Genomic DNA, 16,165 nt, shown 5'->3' with positions numbered 1-16,165 from the left:
ATGGAGTCAAGGAGTAGGACTGCTGGTGCGTTTTCTTGGTCACAAGAGGAATATGGAGCAAGATAGCAACACATGAAACAACATTCAAGCTAAATGGAGATGGATTGAAGGCTAAAGAATGAAAGGCAATTAAGAATCTCTCGTTCAGCTTAACAGAGGGAAGGTGAATGAGCTCTATCTAGGAGCAGTGAAGAATCCCTAGATAACTGTCAAACATGGGTGAATCAGGGAAATATGAGCCAAAGGGAATTCATATTCATTACCAATTCAGATGAAAACATAAAGAAACAACAGAAACTGAGCATAGAGTGCGGTTAAACAAAGCCTAAGCTATTCATCTTTCCTGCTATTTTAGATGGTGAGATATGTATGATATGAGCATATATCAATGGAAAATAGAGGTAGGTAACACTTATTGAGTCATGTTGCAACACAAGAATTCCATAATTCACTCTTCAAAACATTAATAACACAGTAGACAATCCATCTTCCAAACTTTCAGCAGTATTTGATTAAAGAAATCATCAAACATACAGAGCGAGTCTCTAGTGGAGCGAATCAACCAACCAACCCTCTAAACAGTAAATTAGGGTGGTTTATATAGAGAAAATTTCCAAAAAATATCTATTACAGCAGACCTTAAACATGTATGAGGGAAACGAGTTTTTTAACCTAATCTTGTCCTGAAATTAATGCAAGAAAATATCTTTGAGCTGCGCTGGAGGCAGCTGTATCAAAATGAGTTAATATGGTGTCCTTATGGCTCTGTGCTATTCATTTAGCCATAACTTTGCTTTGGGTTTTGATCCCCTGCTCTTGAGTGGTTTTGATGTGCATTAACTGTGATTTGAGAGCCTTAAATGGCTTCACTGTTGACTTTTCTTGGGGGCCTTTAATGTTCGCCTGCTTGGTATTGTCGATCTGATACTCTTTGCTGCTTCACTGATACTCTTTGATTTGATCAGGGCTTCATCTTTCCTCTGATACTCTTTCATAGTCGAATCGAGCCGCTTTCTCTCCCTTGATGTGTTTGAAATTGTCAAATTGCCCCTCTTCTGCCCTTTCAAAGCAAAAATGGCTGCTGCAAATGCTTTTCATGGCCTCCTGAATGATATCGGCGCTGGCCGAGCTGAATATGAATATAAATGAAGAAATCCTGTCAAATTGCGAATTTTTGGGTTTTGCAGGTAGCCGAGCCATGAGAGGCCCTCCATTTTGACCAATTTTTCTTAGCGATGCGCGATTAGCGCTAAGCGCTAATCGCGCATCGAAATTGCCTCAGTTTTTCATTCCGGGCATCCTTTGCTGTGATTTTCGCCTTTCGCACCTTTTTTGGTGATGACGTCAGCACGACATTAGTGGTGGGTCCTAGTACGGCATGGTGACGTGGCGATACGGCAGGGTGATGACGTGGCAGTATGGTGGCAGTGACGTGGCACAGGACACGGTGGTGGGAGGCCGATGCAGGTTGATGACGTCATGAAGACGTGGTGCTGACGTCACTCGGCGGAGGGCGGTATCCAGTTTTCCCCGCCCCGCTTTTATGTGTAGGTTGTATTGGGGGAGGGGCCTTCGAACACGCCGGGAGGCCGACACGTGGCGGGGGTACAGCAGGGAAACCGCGGATCCCCAGGATGTTAACCTCCGGCAAATCGGGGAGCAGGAATGACCGCCCACCCTTGGATCTAGAGCACTGGCCATCGGACAGTTGGTGGGTTAATTGGGGTGGCGTGCAAATTTGGAGTGGGGCCCGCGTGAATATGAAATGATAATATGCCGTGGGGGGTATAAAACCTTAGGTTAATGCGGGTTTGTGGGTTTTATGGAGTGCTATGTGGGTATGAATTAATTTTAATGTTCAACCAAAACTATTAAACATTAACCATTGGGAAAGTGACTGCGGAGGGGTAAAATTATAGGGTTTTGGTGAGTAGAGGAATAGATATAGGTTATTAACTCAACCAGAGGTTGGATCAATTCCAGAGTTTAGGATGCGGATGGGTTGATAATGGTCCCAGGTGGACTATTATTTCCTAGAACTGTATGTACATAGCTATAGTGCTATAGGGTGGGATATGTAATATTTTTGGGATTTTATATAGTTTTTGTGGTAGTTAGGGATGGGAAAGTAGCTAGGGAGCTATATAAATAGAATTAGAAGTTAATATGGGTTTGTGAGGTGAAGCGGTAGGGGAGAGGCTAAGTTTATGTACTGAAACTTAGTCATAGGAAGTGAATGAAATGTAGAAGAGTGATTTTTACACAAGAAATGTGGCTTCTTTTCATTGAAGGAAGTCAAAACTTGACTTGATATTTTACAAAAATAAAGTGAAAGCAGGGCTGGTTGGGCAGATCCCAAACTCCTCAAGGGGGTGTTAGTAAGAAACTTTTGAGGGGGAGGGTGAAAGGCAGTTAGACATGCTTCCAAAGTTCTGCCATTAAACCACTGCTTTGACATTTCTGTCATTGATGAGATGAGCTCTGATTGATAATGTATGAGGTGATGAACACCTTGCCTCTGCAACCTCAGGCTACCTACCCAGCTTAATATACCTAACATTTTTTCTTCCTTTTGAAATGGGTGCACTTAGACTTGCAGACCCTGATTATCCTCTTTTCTTTTGACTGCCCTCCTGTCTAAATCTACCCTTATCTCTTCCAAGGACCCAGGTTAAGCAGTTGGGCTCCTTCATTTCTCTACCTAGCTACTCATCTGCCCAACTTAAGCTATTTGGACAGACACTTTATTCTCTATCTCTAAAACAAGAAATTTAAACCTAGGGAAGCCAAGAGTAAGCTATTGGGCCTTCCCTTAACTGTGAAATCTTTCAAAAATGGAACTTTTGCAGCATGGAAAAGATGAACATTTTTGGCACTTCACATGTCAATCATGAAATATGAAACCTATTGGTATAGGAAGCTAACAAACTGAAAACTCCGACCATTAAATTTCTCGATCTCTATTTTTCCACTTCTCGCCATCTTCTTTCACCACCAGAATGAATCTCACAGATCTCCCACTAAATAGGGTCTACCACAAGCTCAAGCGAAACCCCTCAGCAACAAAGGCGTCTCCCACACTCCATTACTCAAAGGTTTGTCAGTAAGAGGCATTCCAAGGTACTTAGAAGGTAATTGATCCCTTTGAAACCCAATAATTCTAGTAAGGTTCCTCTGAGTAGCAATGTCAGTGTTAAAAAAGAACACTTTTGATTTGTCAAGGCTTACCTCTATACGAACGGCCAATGCAATGTCGTTCATGATTTCTTTGAAGGCTATGGATTCCTTGACCATAGGAATGCCATAGAGCATCGTGTCATCCACAAATTGTTGATGAGTAGAAGCAGCACCATCCGGAGTAAGTTTCAGACCCTAGATTTTTCCTTCAGAATTTTCCCTATTGATCGCTCTACCTAGCCCTTCCATCATGAGAACAAAGAGGAAGGGGGAGAGCGGATCTCCTTGTCTAATACCCCTAGAAGGCATAAAGGTTCTTGATGGAGAGCCATTAAGCAAAATGGAGAAGCTGGTCGTGGATATAAGGGACATAACCCATCTTATCCAGTTGTGGTCAAAGCCATAAGCTCTTAGCACTGCCTTAATGTAAGACCAACTTAGCTTATCATAAACTTTTGCTAGGTCAAGCTGCATGATCATACTAACTTGCTTTTTGCTCTTTGGAGAGTGTACCACCTCATGAGCTTGTACGATGCTGTTGAGAATATGTCTTCCTTCCACAAATCTAGTTTGCTCCTATGAGACGAGAGCAGGAAGAAGAGGCTTGAGTCTATTAGTAATCACTTTGGAAGTGATTTTTTACACCAAATTACATAAGGCTATGGGTCTGAATCTGTCTAGTGTCATAACTTTTTCCTGCTTTGGAATCAAAGAGATGAAAGAGGCATTAAGAGCTTTCAAAAAAGTTTTGGATCTTCTAGAGTCTTCCACAACATCAAGGATATCTTGTTTGATAGTTTTCCAGCAAGCTTTGAATAAGTCCACGTTAAAGCCATCAGGGCCCAGAGCTTTCCCACTTTGCATCTCATTGATAACTTCATTAACCTCCTCTTCAGACACTGGCCTGTTAAGATTGTGGTTGTCTTCCCTGGTTACAAGCTTAGGAATAAACTTGGTGAATTTGTTAATGAACTGATATCTATTAATGAGAGGCTCCTCTACAATGCTAAGGAAGTGTTGAACTAGGACAGATTCCATTTCATTGTGAGAGATGAGCTCTTTCCCTTGAGAATATTTAAGTTTTGAAATTCTCTTTCCCTTGAGAATATTTAAGTTTTGAAATTCTATTATGAGATCTGTGATCTAAAGTTGATCTATGAAAAAACTTCATGTTTCTTTCTCCTTCCCTAATCCACTGCACCCTTGATTTCTGTCTCCAGAAAATCTCCTCTTGCTTACACCGATCGTCCCTTTCATTTTGAAGAGAGTCAGCCTGAATTTTTTGTTCCTCGGTAAAAACTTCTGAGATGATGATCTGATTAATCTCTTGGAGTTTCTGCTCAACTTCCCTTTTGGCTTTAAATATATTCCCAAAATCCTTTTTGTTCCAATATTTAAGCGTAGATTTGATGTGTTTAAGTCTCTGCTACAACATGAACATTTTAGTGCCTTGAATGGGCATATCTTCCTCCCACCATTTTTCAATATTGCTGGTGAAGTCAGGGTGAGAGAGCCAGACATTCTCAAACCTAAAAGGTATGTTCATCAATATACCCATGAAAGTAGCTTCAAGCTGGACAGGCCAGTGGTCCGAGCCTCTAAAGGGGAGGATTGACGCTGACATATCAAGGCCTTTGAGAAAGAGGTCCTTTGAGATTATGAATCTATCAAGTTTAGAGGTGACTTGAAAAGCCCTTCCCCTCTTATTATTCCAAGTAAAAGTGCCATTTATAGTTTCGGTGTCTACTAGCCCCATGTTATTCGTCAAGTTTTGGAAGGCAATGGAATCTCTACCTAGTTTTCTGGTATCGCCTTTTTTCTCTGTAAGAGATCTGATCATATTGAAATCCCTCGCCAGAATCCAGGGCATATCAAGATATCTCTCTCTCAGCTTCTCAAGGTAGGTGAGAAGCTTAAGTTTGTCTTATTTTTTGAGGGCTGTAGATGTTAGTTATCATGTAGATCTATTTATCACCCAAAGGTTGAATCACCAGCGATAGATAGTTCCTAGAAGCTTCAACATCTAGGATTCCAAGTTTTTGAGGATCCCATACAGTAAGAATCCCCCCCGCCAAGTTATCCACTTTAACCTCTAGATACTCATACTTGATTAACCATTTGTTTTGTATCTCTCTGATCTTGTCCATCGAACATTTTGTTTCCTGAATAAAAAATATCTTTTTTCTTCTTTTATTCTACTGCTAAGTGTTCTTTGTTTCCTTTTACTTCCTAGACCCCTAATGTTCCAGGTTGTAAGCTTCATTAAGAAAGGTTTGAAAAGGAGTAACTAGTAATATCCCTCATCTTACCTAAGTTAATCATAAGTTTCCCACATTCGGTCAGCAACTCATTCTGTTTTTTTCTTCCTCTTTTCCTACTCAGGTTCTCGGAAGAATGCATTGGTGTATCCTCCATCGTTTTCACTCCCCTATTATCCTGGCTATCATGGTTTCTTTTGACTCCAGAACACTTTGTTTGTGATATCCATAGGAAGATATGTTGAACCCTGTCAAACTCCTTTTTGGTAGAGAGTTTACCCCTTTGGTGATTCTCTGCTCTAGAAACTTTTCTAGGTCTAAATTCTCCCTCTCTAGAATTTCTTGCAGTTCATGGTCTTTCGTTCAACCTCACTTGGGGTCATCTCATGGTCCCTACTGAGCTCCATAATGCTTGGCATATCATCCTTTTGTTTGCTATTTTCTTGTATATCCTCCATATTAGCATTCCTTTCCTTCTCAGTGGGAATATTCTCCGATTCCTGGTTTGTCCCGTTGTTTTCAACTTCTTCTTCTAAGATCTTGAAACTATTGTGGTCGGTTGTCCATCTTTATTAATTTTCTTTTGGTATCGCTTGCATCCCTTTCCTTTACCCCCAACATTATTAAAACCTTTGAGATCCTTGCCTGTAGTAGCTTTCGTACTACTCTCTAACTTGTTCAATGGGCAATCCCTGTATAGGTGCTCGTGTTTGTGGAAATTATAGCACCTAAATGGGACGTGTTCATAGTCCACCACCTGCACCCATTCCTTGTCATACATTATAAAATGATTGCATCCATAAGTGCCCAATTAAGTCCATTTCCACACAAATCCAGGTGAAGGAAGTGTTTTCCTCTTAGAGTAGCATCTGAGATCTTTATAAAATGCCCTAGCTTATTTCCGATAGCCTTTAGAGACTCCGACAGCTAATAATCTAAAGGAAGGGAGTAGAGTCTTATCCATACCAGCATCGATGTGAAAGTTTCTCATTCTGGGACAAAGTATGGTCTCATATAAAGGCCCACGGAAGCGTAAAAATAGGGTCCTCCCTTGAACACTCTGTCTTTATCCTCTAAGCTTGTGAACACCACCGTGAAGAAGCCCTTAGACCCAAGGTGAAGGTCAATTTTCCCCTTTGGTTTCTAGTGGTTCCTTATCCATGCTTGCAAAGCCTTCTCCGTCGGCCAAATCCCCATAAATTTATAGATAACAACATATTCCTTCATGTGTTCTCTGTGCACCTGTAGCGCTGGGTCACTTAAAATGACTCGAGGAGTAGTGTTCAACTTGGGTTTATAGACCCCTGATGTACTCATAGGAGCAACTTTCTGACTGCTAACCTCTGTCCTCTTCTCCTTACTAGCTTCCTCATGATTCTCTTCCTGTCCTTGAGGTTTGATGGTTTCCAATTTCTCTATATTCGTGGCCTCTGTTACCACCTCCGTTGGTTTCTTGAAGCGATGCGATCCAACTCCCTTACTTCTGTCCACAACCACTTGACTGTAGGAGGGAGCAGAACTCCCTCCTCCACGCCTCGCCATGGTGACTAGCATCAAAACCCTAAAGCAAAACCCTAGTTCAGATTGCAGAGCCGCTCGCTGAGCATGAAATATTCAAGGAAGTAATCCAATCATTATTTAAATTTAGATGGTTAAATGTATGTTAATTTATATTTATTTATGTTAAAAATAATTTTTAATAATATGTTTATTACTTAAATTTATTAAGTTTTTATATGTTTATTAATTATAGATTTTGAAAAAATTATTTTAATGTGATATGTATATTATGATTTTTTTTTGGGGTGAAAATGGTTTGTAATTTTATTAGTAAAAACAAAATTAAAATACAAAAATTAAATTGATTTATTAATTTTATCACCTTTCACTTTTTATTACTTTTTAGAATTATGAAATACATGTGAATTACCCAAAACATGATCAACTTAACACTAAAATGTTCACTAATTTTTTTTTTTTGTTGCATGTATAAAGTATTAAAAAATGATTGTATCTTTGTTGGATTTACATATTTGTACCATTTTATATGCATTAATTTAATATTACATTAAAGGGAATGAAAAAGGCTTGAATTATTTTTTTAGCCAAAATCTCTTGTGGCAAAGACTTCCATAGTAAACTAGGACTTGTGTTAAAACTTGAAGGATGATGGTGTTCACAGGCCGTATACAACTGAAACCATTTTTATCACTCATGCACTCTCAAAAAGTACACTTTATAGATCAGCTCGAAACTCCTCAACAAAGGATTTTCTTGGAAAACCGCTCATGAGTTACCAAATAGACCATGTTCTGCACAAAACCCAGATGACAGAATTTTTAATTTCATCTTCCTTTGACTAGAAATCGAACGGTAATTCTGATAACGATTTTCCCCTACGAAATTTCCTTCTTCTCTTGGCTTGATAGAAAGTTCTTTGTATTCTCAAACCTGTAATGTAAATGACTCCTTCCAATACACAAGATTTGACGCAAACTATGATCAAAAGATTAACTGTAATATAGATCTCCACATCTATATTTTAGTCTCATCCAAATGTAAAGAACAGAGAGAATGTAGTGCATGAATTCCTCACTTAACATGGTAATTTAAAGACCAAATCAATTTCAATATTCAGATATTAATATTATTGTTAACAAACCTCACAATTGCATATGCAATTAACTATCTCACAAACACACTTACAAATTTGATTTGCTGATTAAAAAAAATCGTCTAAAAATGTTGTTCAGTTAACAACTAACTCCACATGCCACATCCAATTCACACAGATTCACACAGATTGAGGATCAATTCCCACATATTGATCTCATGGATGTATTAATTTCTATCTCCATTAACTCGAGACACACAGAGAACAAAACAACGTACCTCTCTCCCACACCAAAAACTTCAAGAAAATGTTCCTCCTAAAAACTAAAAGCAATTTTCCAAGAAATGAGTTCATCCATGTGAACCAATTTCCTCACTAACTACTCTTAACTAAATATCCAAAAACTTTTCACAAATAAACTTTAACATGTTCTAATCTTGGCATGTAATCAACCCATCACATTGCTAGGCTCTTGGTCTCACTTCAATAACTTATCAAGTTTATGTGCACGACCTAATGCACCTGCATCAGACTCCCCATGAAAGAAAAAAGTTATGAGCTCATGCTCATAATATATTTTATAAATGACTTGCTTTATGTAGTGCTTGTTCATCCATCCAAGTAGGATCCTCCATTGGATGGTCTTTCCACTTCACAAGATACTCAAAGTATTCTTTCCTTCTGGTCTTCTTTGCAACACGTGTATCCAAAATCTGTTCAACCTCTAAACTCTTTTCCATGGGAATTTGTTTCAACCACTGTTGTTCCTTTCCTTCATCATGGTCAAGATTCCTAGAAGTTTGATTTGCATTACCAACTGTGTAGGAATACAAATATGCTACATTAAAAATGGGTGAAATGGAAATGCCTGGAGGTAGCTCCATCTCATAAGCATTCACTGAAAACTTGCAGAGGATCTTACAAGGTACTATCCTCTTCATTTTAAATTTGTTGTATTCTCCCCTTGGAAACCTCTCCTTTCTTAGGTGAGTTAAGACCATGTCCCCCACTTCAAAGTTTACCTCTTTCCTGTGTAAATTTTCTCCCTACTTGTAGTTGTAGCTTGTGTCTTGTAATCTCTGTTTTACTTGCTCATGCAACTCACTCATGGTTGTTGCAAAATCCTCTCCATCAACACTTTCATGCTAAAACTTCTCCAAGCCTCTTAGCTCGAAAATTCCCCTTGGATGCATGTTGTATAAGATTTGAAATGGACTCTTTCCTGTGCTCCTATTTGGAAAGTCATTATAGGCAAACTCAGCCTGGGCTAGCACATGATCCCATTTATTGGGTTGGTGACCTACTAAACTGCTCAACAAATTACCTAAACTTCTGTTCACAACCTCTGTTTGTCCATTAGACTATGGATGATAGGCTGAGATAAAATTTAGCTTAGTGCCAAGTTTCTTCCACAAGGTCCTCTAGAAATGTCTTGTGAATCTTGTGTCCCTGTCATAGATGATACTTTTTGGTAAACCATGCAACTGAACAATCTCATCAAAAAACAAATTAGCCACATGGGTAGCATAACTAGTTTTGGAACACATAATGAAATGAGCCATCTTAGTAAATCTGTCTACAACTACAAGGATTGAATCATTACCTTGTTGAGTTCTCGGTAAAACCAAAACAAAGTCCATACTCATCGAATCCCAAGGTCTGTTGGGAATAGGTAAAGGTATGTATAGTTGAGCATTATGACTCCTCCCTTTCACATGCTAACATACCCTACACTTATTCACATACCTTTGTACATCTGCCTTCATCTTAGGAAAAAAATAGAAGTGACTCAGCTGCCCAGGTGTTTTCTCAACACCAAAGTGTCTAGCCAACTCACCATTATGCTTTTATTGGACCAAGTTTTCCCTCATTGAGAAATGGGGAATACATAGTTGATTGTTCTTGAACAATAGTCCATACTGCAACATAAATTATTTCCATGGACTACTGTCCCTATTGACTGGATTCTTACACACTGCAAAAGCTTCTTTAAAATAAACATCAATGTCATACAAGTCCTTCAAATAATCAAAGCCTAAAATTGATATTTGACTTTCCTACATGATTAAACCTCTCCTACTCAAAGCATCAGCAACCTTATTTGCCTTCCCACTAATGTGCTTCAAAACAAAAGTGAAATTTTGAAGGAACTCCACCCACTTTGCATGTTTATGATTCAATTTAATTTGTTGCATAATGTATTGTAAGGAAAAATGATCCGTGTACAGAGCAAACTCCATAGGCATCAAGTAATACCTCAAAAGCTTTAAAGCTTGAACCACCGCATAAAATTATTTTTCGTAGGAAGAGTATTTATTTTTTGACTCATTTAACTTCTCGTTGAAATATGCAACAGGCTTATCTTCTTGGCTTAGTACAACTCCAATGGCTATCCCACTGGCATCACATCTTACTTGAAAGGGATGATTGAAGTCTAACAACTTCAACACCGACTTCTCATTGATATTCTTCTTCAATAGTTGAATTTTATTTATTTATTTATTTTTATTTTTTTTGCGGTTTTTGTCCAATAACATGGATGCTTATCCTTCTTAATGTTGTCAATTATAGGTTCACAAGTGCCACTAAAATTCATGATAAAATTCTTGTAGAAGCTGGCTAAGCCATGAAAAATTCTCACCTCAAAAATGTTTTTAGTTGAAGGCCAATTTACAATTTCCTCAATCTTCTCCGGATCCATTTTCAAGCCATCCTTAGAAATGACAAAACCTAGGTATACAAGCTCACTCTTCATAAAAGAACACTTCTTCATGTTAATCAATAACTTTTCTTGCTATGATCTTTCTAAAACATACTTCTAATGTCTCAAGTTCTCTTCTTTAGTTTGTCTGAAAATTAAAATGTCATCCAAATAAACAATGATAAACTTACCAATGAACTCCTTCAAGACTTCATTCATCGACGGCATAAAGGTACTGGGTGCATTTGATAGGCCAAATGGCATGACCATCCACTCATACAAGCCTTCATTTTTCTTGAAAGTTGTCTTCCACTCGTCTCCTTGTTTGATCTGAATTTGATGATAACCACTTTTCAGGCCAATATTTGAGAATTATGTTGCCCCACATAAGCAGTGCATCATATCATCCATCCATGGCAATGGAAACCTGTAATGAATGGTGATCTTGTTGATTTCTCTGGAGTCAGTGCACATTCTCCGTTCTCCACCCTTATTTGGACTTAGTACTGTAGGTATGACACATAGACTCAAACTTTCTCTTATTAGTCCTTGTCCAATAGTTCTTGGATTTGCTTCCTCACTTCCTCATTCTCCTTGAGTGTCATTTGATATGAAACCTTGTTCATAAGACTTGCTCCCGATATCAAGTCTATGTGATAAATGATTCTTCTTTTGGGTGGAAATGCACTCGACACTTCATCAACTACAATATTATGAAACTCATGCAACAACTCCTAAACTTCAATAGGTAAATCTACAATTTTAGTGTGCATAAGTACTACCTTTGGCTTGCAAACCACTTTATAGCTTACCTCTTCTTCTTTCTTATGTTGTAGAAATTCCTTTCCACTAAGCAGCAATGCTTTTTGGATTCTTATTTCAGATGTACCTTCATATTTCAATGGTACAAGAGTGTGCCTGATGCCATCATTTTCAAAATTATAATAATTTCTCTCTCCATCATGTGTCACCTTCCTATCAAACTACCATGGGCGACCAAAAATAATGTCACAAGCATCCATTGGCATTATGTCAAAGAGCACCTTGTCCTTATACCTGCCTATCTAAAACTCGACTTCACTTTTCTCATGCACCAACAATTGGTGTCCTTTTTGCAACCATGAGACCTTATAAAGGGTGGGATGCTTAATATTCTTCAATCCCAATTTTTTCACCATTTCTTGGGAGACTGTTTTGTTCGTACTTCCATTGTCAATCACCAATTTGAAGCATTTTTCTTTTGCCTTACACATTGTCTTGAATAAGGATTTCCTTTGAACTAGTTCAACAATCTCCTTTGGTGGTTTTAACAGGACTTTGTGCATCATCCACATGTCTCCAATCTCTGGCACATTCTCTACCTCAGGGACTTGTGCCTCTGCTGCTTCGGTTTGAGCTATATATGCACCTCATTGTCTCGTATTGTTATTCTCAGGGCATTCAAAATATTGGTGACCCAATTTGTTACATTTGTAACACCGGTAGGCAGTCTCTCTGCCTCTTCCTCTACCTCTACCTCTCTAGTAAGGTCTTCCTCCTCTACTGCCACCTTCTTTCTCTAACTTCCTTTGCTGATTTGATCTTCCTTCATCATTCTTTTGCGTTGGAATCTTTCCTCTTGTTAGAAAATTATATATTACAGAGAAATGGAACACATAAAATATTGCAGAAATATAACACAGAAAACAAATAAAACAAGAGAGACACAGATATATGTGGTTCACCCAATTTGGGCTACATCCATGAAGAAACAACCAATCCTTCCTTTTATATTATCCAGCAAAATGAAGAGATACAACCTACAATAGATCCGTTGTAATTCCTTCTTCTCTCTCACACAATCTCCTCTCTCTTTCTCACTTAGAATACACATATACATAGCCATAATACAATTCCCTCATATATAACGAGGAGTTTCCTTCTAGGGAAAAAACCCTAAATTAAACATAACTTCTACAGTTAGATTTCTTCCTAATGAACAACCCAGATTGACTACAAAATTACAACATTTTACAAGGCAATTTTACATCTATTTTTAGCTTTGGGGGCACTTCCCCTAATCCCCTGCTAGGATGGGGCTCCTAAATATCACTACTGCCCCCCCAGACCCCCCTTATAGCATAAATAATGGGTGGTGTTACCGCCCCATTACAAACTAGGGTCCAATGCAGCGATAACTTTGAATAAAGAAGATAATCAGGCTCCACACCCCCAACACCTCTTCCATTTGTTTGTCCTTTCCCTATTGCAAAACCACATCCTCTTCCAGAGCTTTTCTTTCTAGCTATATTTTCTTCTGCCTTCAAGGCACACTAGTATGCTTCCTCTATTGTCCTTGGAGAAAGTATGCTAATTTCATCTTGGATATCCAACCTCAAACCATTGATATACCTTGTTGTCTTCTCTAGGGTATCTTCTACATAGCCTGCTCTCAAATTCACCTTGTAAAACTCTTCGGTGTACTCCCTCACTATCATTATCTTTTGCTTAAGATTTTTCATTTGTCTGTAGAGAGATAGCTGGTAATTCTTTGGCAAGAACTTACTTGTCATCTTTGCCACGATTCTATCCCATCTCTTAATCAATGGTTTGATCTTCTTCCCTCTTTCAGCTTGTAAATTGTCCCACCATAGTGCAACATGACCTTTCAACCTTGTTGCTGCAAACTTGACTCTCTTATCCTCGTACTCAAGATACTTGTCCATCTCAATGATCCAATCTATTAGGTTCTCATCTTTCAAACTGCCATCGTAAATGGAGATTTCAGGCTTTGGCCTTGAACTTTAGCCCAATACCATTCTCAATAACCTGACCTCATCAGCTTCCTCAACAGGTTTTTCTCCTTCTTCTTCGGGTTCCTCTTTGTCCTCACTAACATCTCCACCTTTAGGATCTCACTGTCTCCCCAATTCCATGGCTTCTAATCAAACTTGCAGTCTCCTTATCTCTTCTCGGAGTTCTGTATTAACCATGGGCCTACCTCATCAACCTCATGCCCTTTTGGATTGCCTATTCATATATCTAAACTATAGAACGACAACATTAAGGCTATGATACCACAAATTGATGGCGTTCACAAGCTATATACAACTGAAACCATTTTTATCACTCACACACTCTGAAAAACACAGTTTATAGATCAACTCGAAACTCCTCAAGGAAGGATTTTCTTGGAAAACTAACCACGAGTCACCAAATAGACCATGCTCTACACACAACCCAGATGGTAGAATTTTGAATTTCATGTTCCTTTGACTAGAAATAGAAACGTAAGTCTGATGATGGTTTTCCCCTATGAAATTTCCTTCTTCTCTTGGATTGATACAAAGTTTATGTATTCTCGAACTTGTAATGTAAATGACTCCTTCTAATACACAAGATTTGATGCAAACTATGATTAAAAGATTAGCTATAATATAGTTATCCAAGCCTTTATTTTAGTCTCATCCAAATGTAAAGAACATAGAGAATGGAATGCATGAATTCCTCATTCAACACAGTAATTTAAAGACCAAATCAATTTCAATCTTCAAATATTAATATTACTATTAACAAACCTCACAAATGCATATGCAATTAACTATCTCACACACACTTACAAATTCTATTTGTCGATTAAAAAAAAACTTGTCTAAGAATGTTGTTCAGTTAACAACTAACTCCACATGCCACATTCAGTTCACACAGATTGAGGATCAATTCCCACAGATTGATCTCATGGATGTATTAATTTCTATCTCCATTAACTTCAATCTCACACAAAGAACAAAACAACATATCTCTCTCCCACACCAAAAACTTCAATAAAATGTTCCTCCTAAAAACTAAAAGCAATTGTCCAAGAAATGAGTCCATCCATGTGAACCAATTTCCTCACTAACTAGTCTTAGCTAACACACGTAAACCAAGTTAAGACATGATTGCAATTAGGAAAGAAAATAATCAACTCAAATCACACTGGTAAATCACTGGGAGAAGGAAAAAAGAACTGAAAATAGGAAGACAAACCCTAAATTTCTTTAACTTCTGCAATTATTGCACTTGTTAAGAGAAAATCAATGATCATTGCTACTTTTCAAAAATAAACCTTTACATTTTCTAGCCTTGGCATGTGATCAACCCATCACATTTCTAGGCTCTTGGTTTGACTTCAATAACTTATCATGTTTATGTGCATGCCCTAATGCACATGCATCAAAGGATTATAGGCATTTGTATACTTTGAGGGTTCATACACAGGTCCAAGACTTATGTGCCAAATGAGATATTAGGTCCATGGATTAAAAGGTGCTTAGTAGGTTCTCTTTAGGAAGTTTAATTCTCTTGACATGCCATCATGGGAGAAAACATTTGCAAGGTCTTGCAATCTAATCTCTTATAACCATGTCTCCTATGGTCAAACTCAAATGTCTTTTGTGGTCCAAATAATATGGAAGATCTATGAGACTATTAAGTTATTATTAACAATATTTCTCTTTCATAATTAAGCTATCACAATAAACATTGTGCCTAATGGACTCTTATCTTGAAATAGAATGGTCAAACCCTAGCCAAGGTCTAGCTCTTGATCATGAGATTTTATAGGGAAAGTGTTATCTTGTTCAATGGCCCATTTAGAAGAAAATTAGGAGGATAACATTCATCCCTAGAGTCAAAAGAAAATTTAGGTTATCCAACCACAATACGTTCATTTATGATGATTGATGGATATAAAGAAATCTAGTCATTGATGGGTGACTTACTCACTTAGTTGTTTAGAATCATACTCATCATTAGTATTATGATTGTATATGTCACTGTAAAATACCTTGTTAAAACAATCTATTTTTTTTTAACTAATTAATGTAGGTATAACACTCTTACCATACCCTCTTATCTGTACTTTAGTAATTTTCCATAGTTATTTTTAATCATTATCCTCTATTCCTTTACAATACTCAATTTCAAATCAATACTCAATCCTCAACATTTAAACACAAGGGTTTCTCTTCTTGCCATTTTACTTATGCTTTCACTTACTCTTATCCCTGTCCAACACACTCTCTAATTAGAGAAAGTATTGGTGACCTATTAAGTTACTCTTATTATTAGCATCACTAGAGAATCTTCCTAATCCATTTTAATCCACATTAATCTATGTCCTTATTATCCATGTAACTATATTGAATTAGACAGACTTTTCTCAACTTCCTTATTGGATTATTATGATGATCAACTCAATATATATGTAAATAATCTAAGAGCAATTATGGTCATGATAAGTCACCATGGTTTTACTTGTTGTTCTTTACTTTTTATACTACAAAAAATTACTATTGTATTTCTAGCCTTATGTTTCCTTTGTAAGTTAAAAATTATGGTCTATGTGTTGAATTTTGTATCTATGGTCAGTCTTCATAATTTTTATTTTAGTTA

This window comes from Pinus tabuliformis, chromosome 5_1 (assembly GCF_031772625.1).
Source record: "Pinus tabuliformis cultivar Carrire ecotype Pingquan chromosome 5_1, CPIR1, whole genome shotgun sequence".
NCBI classification, from domain to species: domain Eukaryota; kingdom Viridiplantae; phylum Streptophyta; class Pinopsida; order Pinales; family Pinaceae; genus Pinus; species Pinus tabuliformis.
This window is presented reverse-complemented; position numbering follows the sequence as displayed.